The sequence below is a fragment of the Oryctolagus cuniculus genome, chromosome 5 (genome assembly GCF_964237555.1).
Source record: "Oryctolagus cuniculus chromosome 5, mOryCun1.1, whole genome shotgun sequence".
Taxonomy (NCBI): domain Eukaryota; kingdom Metazoa; phylum Chordata; class Mammalia; order Lagomorpha; family Leporidae; genus Oryctolagus; species Oryctolagus cuniculus.
In genome coordinates, this window is record NC_091436.1 from 97,493,764 (window position 1) to 97,509,226 (window position 15,463).

At 36.7% G+C, this 15,463-nt stretch overlaps 1 long non-coding RNA gene across 2 annotated transcripts; it reads right to left on the reverse strand.

The window, feature by feature from the left end:
* Nucleotides 1–5,887: 5,887 nt before the first annotated feature.
* Nucleotides 5,888–14,750, reverse strand: LOC103349800 (uncharacterized). 2 transcript variants are annotated; one of them, XR_007923238.2, is made up of 3 exons: nt 14,660–14,745; nt 9,262–9,402; nt 5,888–6,041 (listed from the first exon to the last, which is right to left on the reverse strand). It is a non-coding gene; the product is annotated as an uncharacterized lncRNA (long non-coding RNA). The 2 variants fall into 2 exon arrangements; XR_011388975.1 differs by lacking the exon at nt 9,262–9,402 and having other exon boundaries at nt 14,660–14,750.
* Between the last annotated feature and the right edge of the window lie 713 nt (nt 14,751–15,463).

Sequence of the window (15,463 nt, forward strand, 5' to 3'; positions counted from 1 at the left end):
TAAATCTGTTTTTCAAATAGGTAAAATAATTCTTTAAAAAAAGTTATATTTGGCAACTTGTCAACATATATGTTTGTACAGAATCAGTAGGCCAAAAGAACACAGCTTTTCTCCATTGGACATCTGTTCTTGCGCCTTTTGCCAGACTTCAGACAAATCTTAATTTCCTAACCATTTCTAATTAGGTGAAAACTCAAGCTCTATAAATCCCAATCGAAGTGTTATATTATTATTTAGGGATTTTTCTTCATGTCCTCCTGACTCTGATTTTCATTAGGATTATGTAGATAGACGTTTACCATGAAGCTATGCTAACTGTTCAAATGGGCAATTACTCTTCTAAACCAGTATTATCTTAAGGGAAGAGCATAGACAAGAGGAGATAAGACGATACAGTTCTTGCTCCAGGAACAGAATGTTTTCATTTTAGAATATATCAAGACACCAAACTCAATTATTGTCCCAGTAATTGATATATTTAGATTATACTGAAGAATAAGTGAGATTATCCAGACAGCAATCAAACAAAAAAGCTTCTCAATCTGTACTAATGAAAATCCACCTTATAGGTATGTGTTATTGTTAAGACATATAGTACTTCTAAAGGGTACTTCAAAAAGATCATGGAAAAAATGGAATTAAAGTTAAGTTTATTTGATGTTAAAATTTTTTAAATCCATGCATAGTTTTCCATACTCTGCATTTTCCATGAAATTTTGGAAGATCCCTTGTAGTATTTGTTGTAGAAATGATTGAAAAATACACTCCTGAGAAATGAGTGACTTACCTTGGACATTTTTTTTGGCATCAAAAAATTATATCTTTTAATTTTCCATGAGTTTTTTGAAGTACTCTCAGAGTCCACTGATAATTGACAAAGGAGGAAAGGCAAAGTGATGGAGGAAAATAGTATTCTCCCAATAAATGCTGCTGGAAAAACTTGACATCCAGATACAAAATAGTAACAATTTAGACCCAGATATTATACTTTTCACAAAAATTAGCTGGATATATAGTCCTAAACATAAAGCACAAAACTCTAAATTTTATAAAAGATAAAAAGCAGAAAATTTAGATGTTCTTTACCATGGACATTTGATGTTCCCGTATAAAGAATAAACTACTAGCATATGTCTCTCATGAAATTGTCACGGCTTTGGTTAGCTTGTTTTTGCTTTTTCCTGTTTCTGTTTGCTTGGTAGGAAATAGGGAAGATGTAAAATCTGAGGATTCCCAAGTGCAGTTTATCAATCTTGAGCCCTTTATTTCAGTGGAGCACGCTTAAAATATTGTTTTGTTATTAATTAGTTTATTCAGAGAAACTACGCCTTTTTTATGGTAAATTGATTAGTAAGACACACCATGCTTTTCACAGGTTATTAAGACATGACACTAGTATAGGAAAATAGAAAATGTGAAAGTAATACAGTTTGGAGCACAGCAAAAATAGTAGCCAATTAATGGGTCCCTTTATCTGGAGAGTTCTCATGTGTGGCAAATCTACTAATTATTTCCTGTCTGTCTATAAGCATCAAATTTCTCCTTAGAAAAATGTATTCCTTTAATTGCCTTATCTCATTCTTTCTTGTCACTTCTTGACAAATGAAGTGTTCATTGCCTCCATTTCCTTCCCATCAATTCAAGCTGTGACTCCATGGGATAGAACCTGCCTTCCCATGACTCTGCTCAAATAGCCCCCTGCAATGTCACTAATGACCGCTGTATACACAGAACTTTTTTTCTGAACATTCTCTTTGCTATTTACTGCCTAAGACACTTTTGGTCTTCCTCAAGAGAGGAAAGATCTTAAACCTTTGTTCTCACAATGTTAGCATGTTGCACTTCTGTTACCTGAATGGTTGTTCTTTCTTGGTTTTGATGGTTCTACTCTCCTTTGTTTCCTAAATATGCAGAATTGTCTTGCTCCCTGTTTCTGTTCTTCCTTTTGGATCCAGCACCTTGCAGGGTTCCCTTCAGACCATCAGCTTGCATCGCACCCTTAGCCATGCAGGCCTGGAGGGGCTGACCTAGTTCATTGATTCTGAGGCACAGCACCTGGCTTTGTGCTATCCATGTAGCATATTCCATTCCATTCCTCCTACCTCACTATTGACACAGTGATTGGTTGAGTAATGGCTATGTGGCCTCAACTGAACCAATTAATATCAGCCCTGGAATATTTGCTAGAACTAATGGAAACAAAGTTTTTGTCTTTGACAGTGATGACTTCTTAAAATACAAATACAGAGCTTCAGGTGTAGTTTTATCTTTACAGAGGAAGTGAGGTATGTTTTCACCTATGAGGAAGGTGCCTCGAGTCCAGGGAGAAGAATATATCTGTGTAGAGTGTCAGGTTCAAAGAAAATGAGTATCCACTCAGAGTGGACTGGAGTGTTTGAGCCTAAATCATGAGCTTTAAGTATCTTTTATCTTAGTGAAATTTATAAGGATTGTACCTTCATATAATTATGATACAATAATATAATGAAAATTATGTGCAAATTATATAATGAGAATTTAAAAAATGGTAAAAATCACAATTCTTGATGATTTAACAATGACTCATGCCTCTAGTTTGAATATCTGTTAATGTTTTTTGGCTGAATTAATTAGTACTGTGTAATTTTTACAATTCAGTGTTCCTTCCACACTTATTAGTTTGCATTCTAGTCTACAGAGAAACTTTATTTATTTATTTGTGTTTGTTTATTAACTTACCCAGTCATTTATATTAGTGTGGACTCATTGATACTCATTTTGCTTACTGAATTTATAATCCATTAATATTGCTTTTTGATGCTCTAATTGTCCACAGTGTGGTGAGTGGGAGGCCCTTCAAGCTGGCCTTAATTGCCTTTTCGGCTATCTTCTTGCTTCTTTTCTAAGATTTTATGGTCTTCTAAGATTTTAGTTACTTTCTGTTAACAACAAGAACATTCTCTGCATGCTGACTTATTGTCTCAATCTCTGTTACCCCAATGTATGTGACACTTTCTTATTGTCACTGCTTTCTGTAACATGGTCACGTTTCTCATTTGAGTCTATGTAGTCCACTCCGGGCCAATGTAACCCTGTACCTTCTGCTTGTCTGCTTGGACCCTAAACACCCTCTGTGAAGTTGCAGCTGTCCTTGTCCTCATGAACAGATGCTGTCCTTACCCTGCTTGAGCTCTGACACTCTCCTCTGCCTCACTTCCTCCTGTACACACTTGCTCAGTGTGTATTTTATGGTTTTATATATTTTGGACCTGAGTTCTTATTGCTTTGTTGAGGAATTTTGCATCCATGTTAGGAATTGGCAAACTATATAGTAAACATAATGGATTTTCAGGACATAAGGTTTCTAGCACATCTGCTGTGCTCAACTCTGCTGCAGCAAATGGATGGATATGGCTGCATTCCAGTTAAATTTTATTTATAGAGGGCAAGCCCAGAGACTCTAGCTTGCTGAAGTCTGTAGTTCTGGTCTGTAATTTTTCTTGGTTTATGTTCATGAGGTCTGTTGTTTGGGTTTGGAATTTTCCTTTACTGTAATGTCTTTGTCTATTTTTGTATCAGGGCAATGCTGGCATGATAAAGTAAGTTGGGAAGTGTTACTCCTCTTTTATTTCCTGAAAAGATTAGACAGAAATGATATAATTTCCTTCTTAAATATTTGGCATAATTCATCAGTGAAGCCAGCTGGGCATAGGATTCTCCATCAGTTCACTTTAAAAAATTTATTTATAAACAGAGAGAGGAAGAGACAGCGAGAGAGAGGTGAGAGGTCTTCCATCTACTGGTTCACTCCCCACATGGCAGCAATGGCCAGAACTGGGCAGATCCAAAGCCAGGAGCCAGGAGCTTCCTCTGGGTCTCCCACACAGGTGCAGGGGCCCAAGGACTTGGGCCATCTTCTGCTGCTTTCCCAGGCCATAGCAGAGAGCTGGATGGGAAGAGGAGGAGCCGGGACACAAACCGGTGTCCATATGGGATGCTAGTGCCACAGGCAGAGGCCTAGCTTACTACGCCACAGCGCTGGCCCCCATGAGTTCACTTTTGACATTGCTTTCACAAACTGATCTTTAGAGACCAGGAACTCCTAACAACCAGGAGATATGCTTCAATGATAATGGCTTTCTGACCAACTTTTTTTTTAAACAAGTAATTGACTACTGGAAGATTTTTTTTTTTTGCATACAGTATGAACTTTTCTCAGAAATTCCTAGATGGAAATTTGGTTCATTTATCAGAAATAAAAAGGCAATTTTTTTTTCTTGTTGAAAGAGTGGCATAAGAAAAGACTATATATAGGGTATATATATATATATATACACACACAAACACACATGTATGTAAGTGTGTTGCACACCCTAGTGAACAGACAATATAGAATATATTCTGCATTAATGATATGACACTATCAGTATTAGGGAACATCTTGGACAACGTATGTTAATGTCTTGTAAAGTGACATATCATCACACAATCATGACAGTAGCATGTCAGTTGAAATTATTTTTGAAATATTCCATTGAAAGGAAAGGCTGATAGTTTGTCAATGGCATACACAGAAAAGTAATTCTTCTTGGACTCATGGAATGATTACTGATCGAAGCGGAGAAAATCACAATTCTCTTACCTACACAAGTAGCAATGTATATCCACATGCTAAAAGCAAATAATGTTTAGATTACACACACATGATCTATAATAATACTAAGGACATTCGACATCCCTTCTTTATGCCCATTCTCAGTTAATTTTCTGTCAGCCACCACAGTGAAAGCAGATGAGGAAATGGGGATACAAGTGTATGTTGATCTTGCAAATGTGGATGCTTGTGGTATACTTGTTTTCCAACAAATAAATTATGAGAAGCAAAGTCCAAAATTAATGATCCTTTTGTTCTTGTGAAGGATACATTCCCTAGCAGTGAAGGAATCCCTGTCTTTTGATCTCACTGCCAAAGGGGTGTTTATGCTGTTCCATTTGTGATCTGAATGAAACATTTTTGTTCTGTGGACAATGTGAACAAAAGATTCTGTGTGCTTTCTTCACTTTATTTATTTATTTTTTTGACAGGCAGAGTGGACAGTGAGAGAGAGAGACAGAGAGAAAGGTCTTCCTTTGCCGTTGGTTCACCCTCCAATGGCCGCCACGGCCGGCGCGCTGCAACTGGCGCACTGCGCCGATCCGATGGCAGGAGCCAGGTACTTATCCTGGTCTCACATGGGGTGCAGGGCATAAGCACTTGGGCCATCCTCCACTGTACTCCCTGGCCACAGCAGAGAGCTGGCCTGGAAGAGGGGCAACCGGGACAGAATCCGGCGCCCCGACCAGGACTAGAACCCGGTGTGCTGGCACTGCAAGGCGGAGGATTAGCCTACTGAGCCACGGCGCCGACCCTAGCCATTGAGTTTTAAGACAGATGTTGCAATGAGTGTCTTACCTTTGTCCCTCCATTGTTACTCTCACTCTCACTCTCAACTGTACTCTGTGCCAAGCAAACTGACCTTTTGGCAGTGCATTAATGGTATCCCTTTCTCTGTCTGTCAGTTGGATTTGGCCAATAGGGAGGTACCCACAGAAGGTCATAGTCAAGAAGAATCCTAGTCTTCTCTTGTGTATTCTTAACTGGTTGAATATGTCCCTCAACTAAAGATCACAGCTCCTTTAAGGTGATCTTTTCCATACAGATCTGAATTAGTTAACAACTGCTTCCCCTCTCCTGCTTAGGAGTGGTAACTGGAATTTCTGGCTCTGAGACTCTGTGGTTTCCCTATACCCTGCCCACATGTCTGTAAGTAGCTGTTCTGTTAAACTCCTTCCATGTTTCTGTATTTGACTGTGACCTCTGTTTTCTAGTGAGCCCTAGACTGTTACAGAAACATCATTACAACAAATCTCTTTTCAATCTTTTTTATTTCTCTGATGCCACATCGCAATACTTCTTAGCTTGACTTTTCTTGATTGAAGTAATTTCATTAGAGAACTTGCACAGGCAACGGAAAGCTATGAAGTCAATCATAAATTTCCATAAGGCACTTAGCTCTGTATATCTGTAAAGATAATTGCATACAAGCTGCTTACATTGTGTTGTCCCAAGATTCTCTCTGTAAGTTTTTGGAGTTCTTCTTGTCTGTGGCTGTGTTCTAACCTAAAGCAACTCACTGCCACATTTGACCTTCACAATCTAAACAGAACAAACTTCTCTCCTTAACGATATTACCCACAAAAAGAACTAAGTGAGGAGAGTCTTCTGAGCTACTCTGTTTGTGAAAGTCCAGTTCAGATCTAGGGAAATTTCAGGAATGGTGCTGGTTATTTGATTTTTAAGAATTTTTATAGATTTATTTGAAAGAATAACAGAGAGAGGGGGAGGGAGGGAGAGAGAGAGGGAGGGATTGAGCGAGGGAGGGGGGGAAGGAGAGAGAGAGAGAAAGAGGAACTCTTCAATCTGCTGGTTCATTCCCCAGAAGGCCAGAGGGCCACAGTGGGCAGGGGTAGGCCAGGCCAAAGATAGTGGCCAGGAGCTTTATGGGGTCTACCACATTGGGTACTTGGGCCATCTTCTGCTTATCCCAGGCTATTAGCTGAGAGCTGGATAGGAAGAGGAGCGGCTGAACCCGTGCCCATAAGAGGTGGTAGTGTTGCAGGCAGTGGCTTTACCCCACTATACCAGAATGCTGGCCTCAATGATTACTTTAAAAACAGGGTAAGCATGGGGCCAGCATTGTGGCTTAGTGTGTTAAGCCACTGCCTGCAATGCTAGCATCCCACAAGGGCACTGTTTGGCTGCTCCATTTCTGATCCAGCTCCCTCGGGAAAGTAGCGGAAGATGGCCCAAGCACTTGGGCCCCTGCCACCCATATGTGAGACTAGATGAAGCTACTGGCTTCTGACTTCGACCTAGCCCAGGCCTGGCTGTTGTGGCCATCGGGGGAGTAAACCAGTGGATAGAGGATCTCTCTCTCTCACTTTCTCTTCCTCCCTCTCTCCCTCTCTCCCTCCCTCTGTGTCTCTGTCTCTCTCTGTCTCTCCTCTCTCTGTAAATCTGCCTTTCAAATAAATCTTTTTTTTTTTTAAGAATACAAAGTCTCTTTTCATGGGCTTACATTAGGAAAAGAAAATCGTGTAAATATAACAGTTACAATAAAACATTTCTTGACATTTAACCCATCCAAAGGAAGATCTTGTCTTTATGTCAACTACAATACAAACCTTCTATTGGTTTTCTTAGGGATCATGTGATACTGGCTATTTTTTCCCTCATTCTATTGCTGTAGGACTTGGGGTAATGTCTCCTATCACTGCTCATTACCTCTAAATGTGTCTACTGCTGGTTTCCTTCTAGAGGCAAAGTGCTGTTCAGATCAAAGATTTGTTGATGCTTCATATTCTCCGTGTCCTTTGGAACTATTAAGGTTTCCATTTACAAATGGTGTTTACCTGCTCATTTGTCACAGTCCTTTCCCCTAGAATTTAGATAATGAAGTAAAAAACTACTCTTTGATTAATACATGGTTCATTGTCCTTGAATCAAACATATGTACCCTAAGAAGGTGGGGATTTTGGCATCTGATTGGGTACCATTTTATAGTTTCTTTTTAGAGTCTTTAACCTCAGCTTCTTCACTTATAAAATAGAGCATATAATAATATATGCCAAACGGAATTGTGATAATAAAATGAGATATTCATATGAATAGCTTAGCAAGTATATGACACAAAGTAAACTTTCAATAAATGTTAATAATTTTTTATCATTACAAAAGTGCTTAAAATTTCAAAACTTTTGCCCACACTTGGGAAAGTAAAAACTTTATGTATAAAAATACTCACATGTCAATGGATATACTTTCAAAGAATAATTTGGTAAATAACTGAGCTGATTTGAGATACCTTTCCTCCAGACCTACATTTTTGTAATGAATTAAACACTCCAATCACAGATTGTTTTTTGTAATTTCTCAGAGCTAAAATACCAGAAGTCTGGGTTATATCTACTCCCATTTATTAAATACTTACAGGGAAGATTTGGTTGGAACTTTATTTTAACTCTTAATTATTAGGAAACTTCTGTTAGGTTACATGGGCAGTGCTTTAGTAATCAAAATATTTTTATCACATTAAGTCCTGGAACTATCAGTTTATCTATGAGTGACCTGGTTTATCTATGAATTGACAGTGGTAGGAACATGTGTAGGCCAAAGGAGTAGGTGAAGCTTATGATTCAGGGTTCTCTAAAGAAACAGAGCCATTATAAAAAATTTATTTTGTGGGATTGATTCACATAATTGTGGAGGCTGAGAAGTTCCATGCTCTACCATCTGCAAGCTGGAAGCCAGGAAAGCTGGTAGTGGTGTTCTAGTGCATCCCTGAAGCCCCAAAAGTGTGGGAATCAAGTTCTAAGTTCCAGTTTGATCTGGAAGTCTGAAAACTATAAGTACTGATGTCCAAGGATAGGAGAAGTTGGATATGATCTAGTTCAAGAAGGGAGGATGAATTCACTTTTCTTTCACAATTGTGTTCTATTTGAGCCCTCAAAATGTTAAATGATGCCTGCTACATGGGTGATAGTGTACCCTGTTGACTCAGTCTTCTGATTAAACTGCTATTATTTTCCAGTATGATCCTTATAAATCACATCCAAAAATGTAGTCATGAGCTGCATAAGGATGTTTTAGTCAAGGACAAGCCACTTACACCAAGATAGTCCCACAAGATTTTAATGAGGCTGAAAAATTCCTATGACCTAGTGATGTCATAGTCATAACACTGTAGCATAATGTGTTACTCGTGTGTGGGCTGATTCTGTGTCATGTAAAAGTATAGCACATCTGATCATGAATAGTGCATAATACTTGATGTTGACAATAAATGACTATTTAATAGGCTTTTTATCATTATTGTGGAAGGTATTCTATTTAGAAAAAAAGTTACTGTGAAACATGCTATACCAGCAACAGCCTTATACATTTTGTGTTTACCTTATCTATTTATTAGATAATTTTCTCTTGTGCTTGATTTAATTTCATTTTGTTTTGTTTATCATGGTCCTGGGAGCAATAGTCTTTTTTTAACTTTAAAAGCTCTACTGATTTTATTTGTTATCAACAAATTATAATCACATATATTTGTGTAATGTTAAGTGAAGCTATGACATGTATATACAAAAATGGAATGATTGAAATAAGATAATTAACATATCCACCATCTCAAATAGTTACCATGTATATTAACTGTCAAAGTGAAGCTTTGTACACTTTGACCAACATACCTGAGTCCTTCTCACTTCACAGTTTCTGATAAACAATGCCAATGTGTAGGTTATAAATAGAATCACAATCTTCTAGTGCCATGACAAAATAACTCATACAAAGAAAATTGATCATAATTTTTAATTAGAAGTTGGGAAATCCTGAAAGAATGGGAGCAATAGTCTTAATCATATAGCCTGTAGCATCTGTATAAGAGTCATATAATGATAAAATCACCTAATGGTACATTTCTCAGCATGTATTCCTGTTGTTAAGTGTCACATTACTATATTGTTTTGTATCCACTATCTAGAAAATTCTTAGTCGACACACAAATTTACCCTCATGTAAAAATTTAGATGGAGAAAGCAACAGTGAACAATGACACTATATCACATACAACATATGCCTAAGTTTTTAAGTTATCAAAGTAATGATGCAGCAATTCAAATATTGGCTTTTTCTTCTCTTTCCAATCTGCAGTTCTTCTATCCCGGCTCTTTGACATTAATGTTAGTCATTTGACATATGTAGTTCCATATTTTTATGCTCATCTGCAAATGTACCCACAATATAATGAACCATTAAAATTGTACTATACAAATTATTTGGTAGCCTTCATTTTAACATAAAAATAAGCAGTGAGTATATTTTCATGTCATCACATATTTATTAAATTTATTATTTTTAATGGCTACAACATACTCCATAGATCCTCTGGTATGGTTTTTACTATGGTTTGTCCAGCTTTCTCAATTGAAGAAGTTGGAGGTTACGAGCTTTTGGAACATATTCATGAACATTCATCTTTAGGTATAGATCATCTAATCTCTATGGACAGAATTGCAGACATAGAATTGCTGGATCAAAGCTTATTCACTTTTTAATTTTGATAAATATGCTAAGTCACCTTCTAAAAATGTCAACTCACATTTTCACAATTAGTATAAGACAACCTCTGCCAATACTAGATGTTATCAATTCTGAATTTTTCCCATTGGTCAGTAAAAAGATGGCCTTCATTGTTGTTATTTTGTTTTTATTCTTTGCATTTTCTAGACTCCTAGTGAAATTGAGCATTTTTAATATATTTATTAGCCATCAGATTTCATTTCGGCATACTGTCTCTTATCCTTATTCTTCTAACTACTACACAATTTGAGGGGACTTTGTGTATAGATATTTAGTGAAGGTTAATTTTAATGGTTGAAAATTTTTTCTTTCAGTGAGAGAAAATGTAACATTTACTGTAGGGACATTTTATATTTTACTGAAGTTACATTTATCTATCTTCTTTTCTGAGAATTCGGAATTTGTTTTCTTTGAAAATGGTCTACACAAACCTTGAACTCTATTTTAGCATATTTATGGATTTAAAATCTAGAGCTTTGATTCATCTGAAATATGACTTTGTTTTTTTCCAGATATGTGGCAATTGTGTCAATACATGTAATTAACACATCTATTAAAATTTAAAATTCCATTTTTTCATATATTAAATATTTCTTTGGATTTTCTACTCAGTTTCATTAATTTGTCTATTTCATGTCAAATATATTTTTGATTATACTGTCTTTATGTCAGTTTTAATATTTAGTAGGGCAAGTCTTTTTTAATTGCTTCTTTCCATCACATAAAATATGTAATTGTTTTAATAAATTCCAAATAAGGTCCCATTGGGTTCTAATTGCAGTTTTTTTAAATTTGTTTTATTTTGAGATAAATTGACATTTTAATAATAATAAACTGTCCTTTTAAGAGATATGGTATATCCTCTCTGTTAAATCATTCATCTTATTTTAAAACCTTCAAGTAATCCTTATGAAGTTATTATAATATATTTGTTTTGGTGAAGATTTTTTTATTTATTTGAAAGGCAGAGAGAACAAGAGCAAGAGAGAGTGAAAGAGACAGAGAGAAATATTTTCCATCTGCCAGTTGACTCTCCAAGTGGCCACAACTGCCAGATCTGGGCCAAGCTGAAGTCAGGAGCCAGGAACTTCATTTGGGTCACCGAACTGAGTGTCAGGGGTCAAGCACTTCAACCAATTCCATCAGGTCTTCCACATGGATCGCAGGGACCGAAGAACTGCTTTCCCAGGCACATTAGCAGGGAGCTGAATCAGAAGCACAGCATCCAGGCATTGAAGTGGTGCTCCAATATGGGATGCCAGCATCTTAGGTGGACATTTAACATGCTGTGTCACAATGCTGGCTCCTACAGTATCTTTTTACAACTTGGAAATAAATACATGAAAGTCATAATTTTTTGTTAATTAAATAATGTTAGAAAGAAGGACTGATATTGTTTTTTCAGAATGTTGTGGTTTAGAGATTTTTAGATGATGGTGTGCCTGTGTTGCCATATACTTAACTAAGTCATAAGCTTTTTCAAAGTGCAAGGCCAAAGATGAAGTTCATTTCACTGGAAAAATGCTTACATCTCTGATTCTGAATGGAATGCAACATTTGCCTAAGGACTGTAGAATGCCAACTTTTGATGTGTGTTTTTTGGAAGAAGAATGAATTTCTTCCACATTAATTCCTTTTCAGCAGGACTTTTTCCTGTCTGGTTGAATATTTTTGGGTACATTTATTAAAAGCCAGCATGTTCTATTTATTTACCAGTTAATATTACTTGGAATATAAATCATTTTCCAGCATCTACTTATGGTAATGGTTTGTAAGTTTGGATTTAAATAACAAAGTGTTATATTTTATACTTCATAATTTCATATACATTATTTCTTTGTCAGATTTCTAAGAGGCAACCATTGCTGTGACATAAAAAGATTTTAAGAGATCTCAACAAGGAAAATAATTTCTCCTGTGAGAGTCATTCTCATAAATAGAATGAACTATGCATTTGTTCTTTTTCAACAAATATAGGATAGGGAGAGATTTTTGAGCACTCCAGTTTGTGGAGTAGCATTGGCAACACTTCTTTTTTTTCCCCTCAAATTATGAATGTTAGTTTAAATTGTCCCAAGCCATTGCAAAAGATTCCTGAGTGTGCCTTCTTTACTATCAGAGACATGGATTTGCATTGCTTTTTGTAGTCACATTTCCTCAAGGCATGTGTGGTTCAAACCACACATGTAGAGTTTTATGGATTAATTTAAACAACATGAGGAAGTACTCACACCAACCCAGTTATAAGACCTCATTTATTATAATAGCAACAGTAACCATCACTTTCATTGAAAACACTTTCTGCTCTCCATAATCATGAGTTTGTCAGCATCTTTATTAATGCCATTTAATGTTTTTTCCCCCTAAAGTCTTAAATAATTGAGGACCGAAGTTGGTGGACCATCTCTGCATTTAATTAAAATAGTTGCTTTATGAGACTGAGAACTTAAACTTAGACTATTGTTTGGGGTCTTTAGGGGATTCTTTTAGTTTTATGCAGAGGAAAAACCAGCTCCAGACATTTGTTTCCATTTTCTCGGGAGAGTGTATTTACTTTGTCTTCTTTAAATTAATGAAATCCTTGAACTGGAATGCTAAGCTTCCTTTTCTTAAATAAGTACCTTTACACAAAGTATGTCTTATATATGTATCATATTATTTAAGAAAATATTTGGTCCTGACAATAGTTAAGACACTCAGATTTCATAGACTTAAGTCATCAGTGTTCTGAACAACGTTCAGATGAAGAAGTGTTCAAAATATCGTCAAAATATGTTAGAAACCTGTTGCCAGTTAACTCAGGTTTCCATTGCAACTTACATAACTGATGAACAATCCATGGTCTTGATCTAACAGATAGAGTGCCTCTGGTAGAAATGAAAACACTTTTCACCAAGGCCTATCCACCTCTGTTAAGAATTTATGTAAACTTTGTGGAATAATTCCAAGGCAGTGAACCAAAAGACAAGAGAGTTTCCCTTTGTTGACATTGTCAGGAATAGCCACCTGCTATTCTGACACCAAATCATATATGACATAAGATTTTTCCTGTGATTGCTTATTATCTGAAGTTAAGCCTTTTCACATGTCTCCTGAGATGCAGATTGGCTCAGAAGCACTTGAAATAAATGCATGTAACAAATTCCTTATTTTGAGTATGAGGCAAGAACACACAATTTTTATTAGTACAAAAATTTAGTTGTTTTTATCTGACTCAACAGAATTTCAAAAGACATTTACTCATTTGTGATTTGGAAGGTGTTCATGTTTAGTTTCTCAGGGCCCTCTTATGTCTCTGGCCCTGAGGACCAGCTCATTTGACTGTGTGACCCAGTGTCTGGTCTTACTAGTCTGATGTGAGTCTTCGCTACCTAGTGTTTCAGTATCCAAATGTCACCTTGGGCAAACACAAAAAATCATCTTCAAAGAAGAGTTGATATCCATATCTAAGAGGAAAAATATGTCAAATAAAAATGATTGCCAACACTGCTGTTACATTCACCTTTCCTCTGTACCTCAATTTATTACCCACCAAAGCAGGAAATGGTTTTACTCAGATGTGGCCACTAATGCACCAAAAGTGAGCACCTGATTCACATGTATTCAGAGAGTAGGAGTTCTTTGCTCTGTCTTTTTTTTTTAAGATTTATAATTTCATTTGGAAGGCAGAGTTACAGAGTAAGAGAGACAGGGAGAGAGAGACAGCTTCCATTTACTGTTTCACTCCCCAAATGACTGCAATGGTGAGGGGTCTACTGAGCCAAAACCAGTATACAGAATCTTCATCCAGGTCTCCCAAGTGGGTGCAGGGACCCAAGCACTTGGGCCATTCTCCACTGCCCTCCCAGGCCATCAGCAGCGAGCCATGTTGGAAGTGGAACAGTGGAGACTCAAACTGGGGTGCATATGGGATGCCAGCATTGCAGGCAGCAGCTTAACTTGCTATGCCACAACGCTGGGCCCTTACCATGAATTTTTGTTTTAGAAACATTTTATTTAATGATTGCAAATTTCATGAAGTACAACTTTAGGAATATAGTGATTCTTCCCATCCCCCTCCTCCCACCCCCCTCTTCCTCCCTCTCCCATTCCCAGTTCTATTCTCCAATAAGAATTATTTCAATTAACTTTATACACAGAAGACCAACTCAATACTAAGTAATGATTTCAACAATTTGCACACATACACACAAAATATAAAAACTCTTTGAGAACAAATTTTACAGTTAATTCTCATAGTATAACTCATTGAGGACAGAGGTCCTGCATGGGAAGTAAGTGCACAGTGATTCCTCTTGTTAATTTAACAATTAGCACTCTTATGTATGATGTCAGTGATCACCAAGGCTCTTGACATAGGCTGCCAAGGCTATGCAAGCTTTTTGAGTCCACAATCTTTGTCAGTATTTAGACAAGGCCATAAGGAAAGTGGAAGTTCTCTCCTCACTTCAGAGAAAAGTTTATCCTTCTTTGATGGCCCCTTCTTTCCACTGGGGTCTCACTCACCAAGATCCTTCATGTAGAACATTTTTTTGGTCACAGTGTCTTGGCCTTCCATGCCTGAAATGCTATCATAGGCTTTTCAGCCAGACCAGAATGCCAGAAGGGTTAATTATGAGGTCAGAATGCTATTTATAGTGATTGTCATTCTATGAGTCTGCTGTGTGGGCTGCTTCCCATGTTGGAACGTCCTCTTCCTTTTAATTCTATGTATTGTTATTACTAGACACTTGGTCTTATTTATATGATCGCTTTAATACTTTGTCCTATTTATACGATCAATTTAACACTTAATAGGATCACTTTAGCACTTAAGATGGCATTATTACCACCCAGCTTAATGGGAATTAGAGTACCATGGCAAGTTTTTAGCTGTACCCTTAGAAATACATCCGTAATGTTTTGTAATTCTCATTGTAGAGATCTTTGACATCTTTGTTTAAATTTATTCCAAGGTATTTGATTTTTTTTGTAGCTATCATGAATGGAATTGATATTGGAAGCTCTTTCTCAACCATGGTATTATCTGTGTATACAAAGGCTGTTGATTTTTGTGTATTGATTTTATATCCTGCTACTTTATCAAATTCTTTTATGAGTTCAAATAGTTTTTTAGTGGAGTCTTTTGGATCCCCTATATATATAGAATCATGCCATTTGCAAATAGGGGTATTTTGAATTCCTTTTTCCTGATTTGAATTCCTTTGATTTCTTTTTCTTGCCTAATGACTCAGGCTAAAACTTCCAGGACTATATTAAATAGCAATGGTAAGAGTAGGTATCCTTAGCTAGTTCTGGATCTCTGTGGGA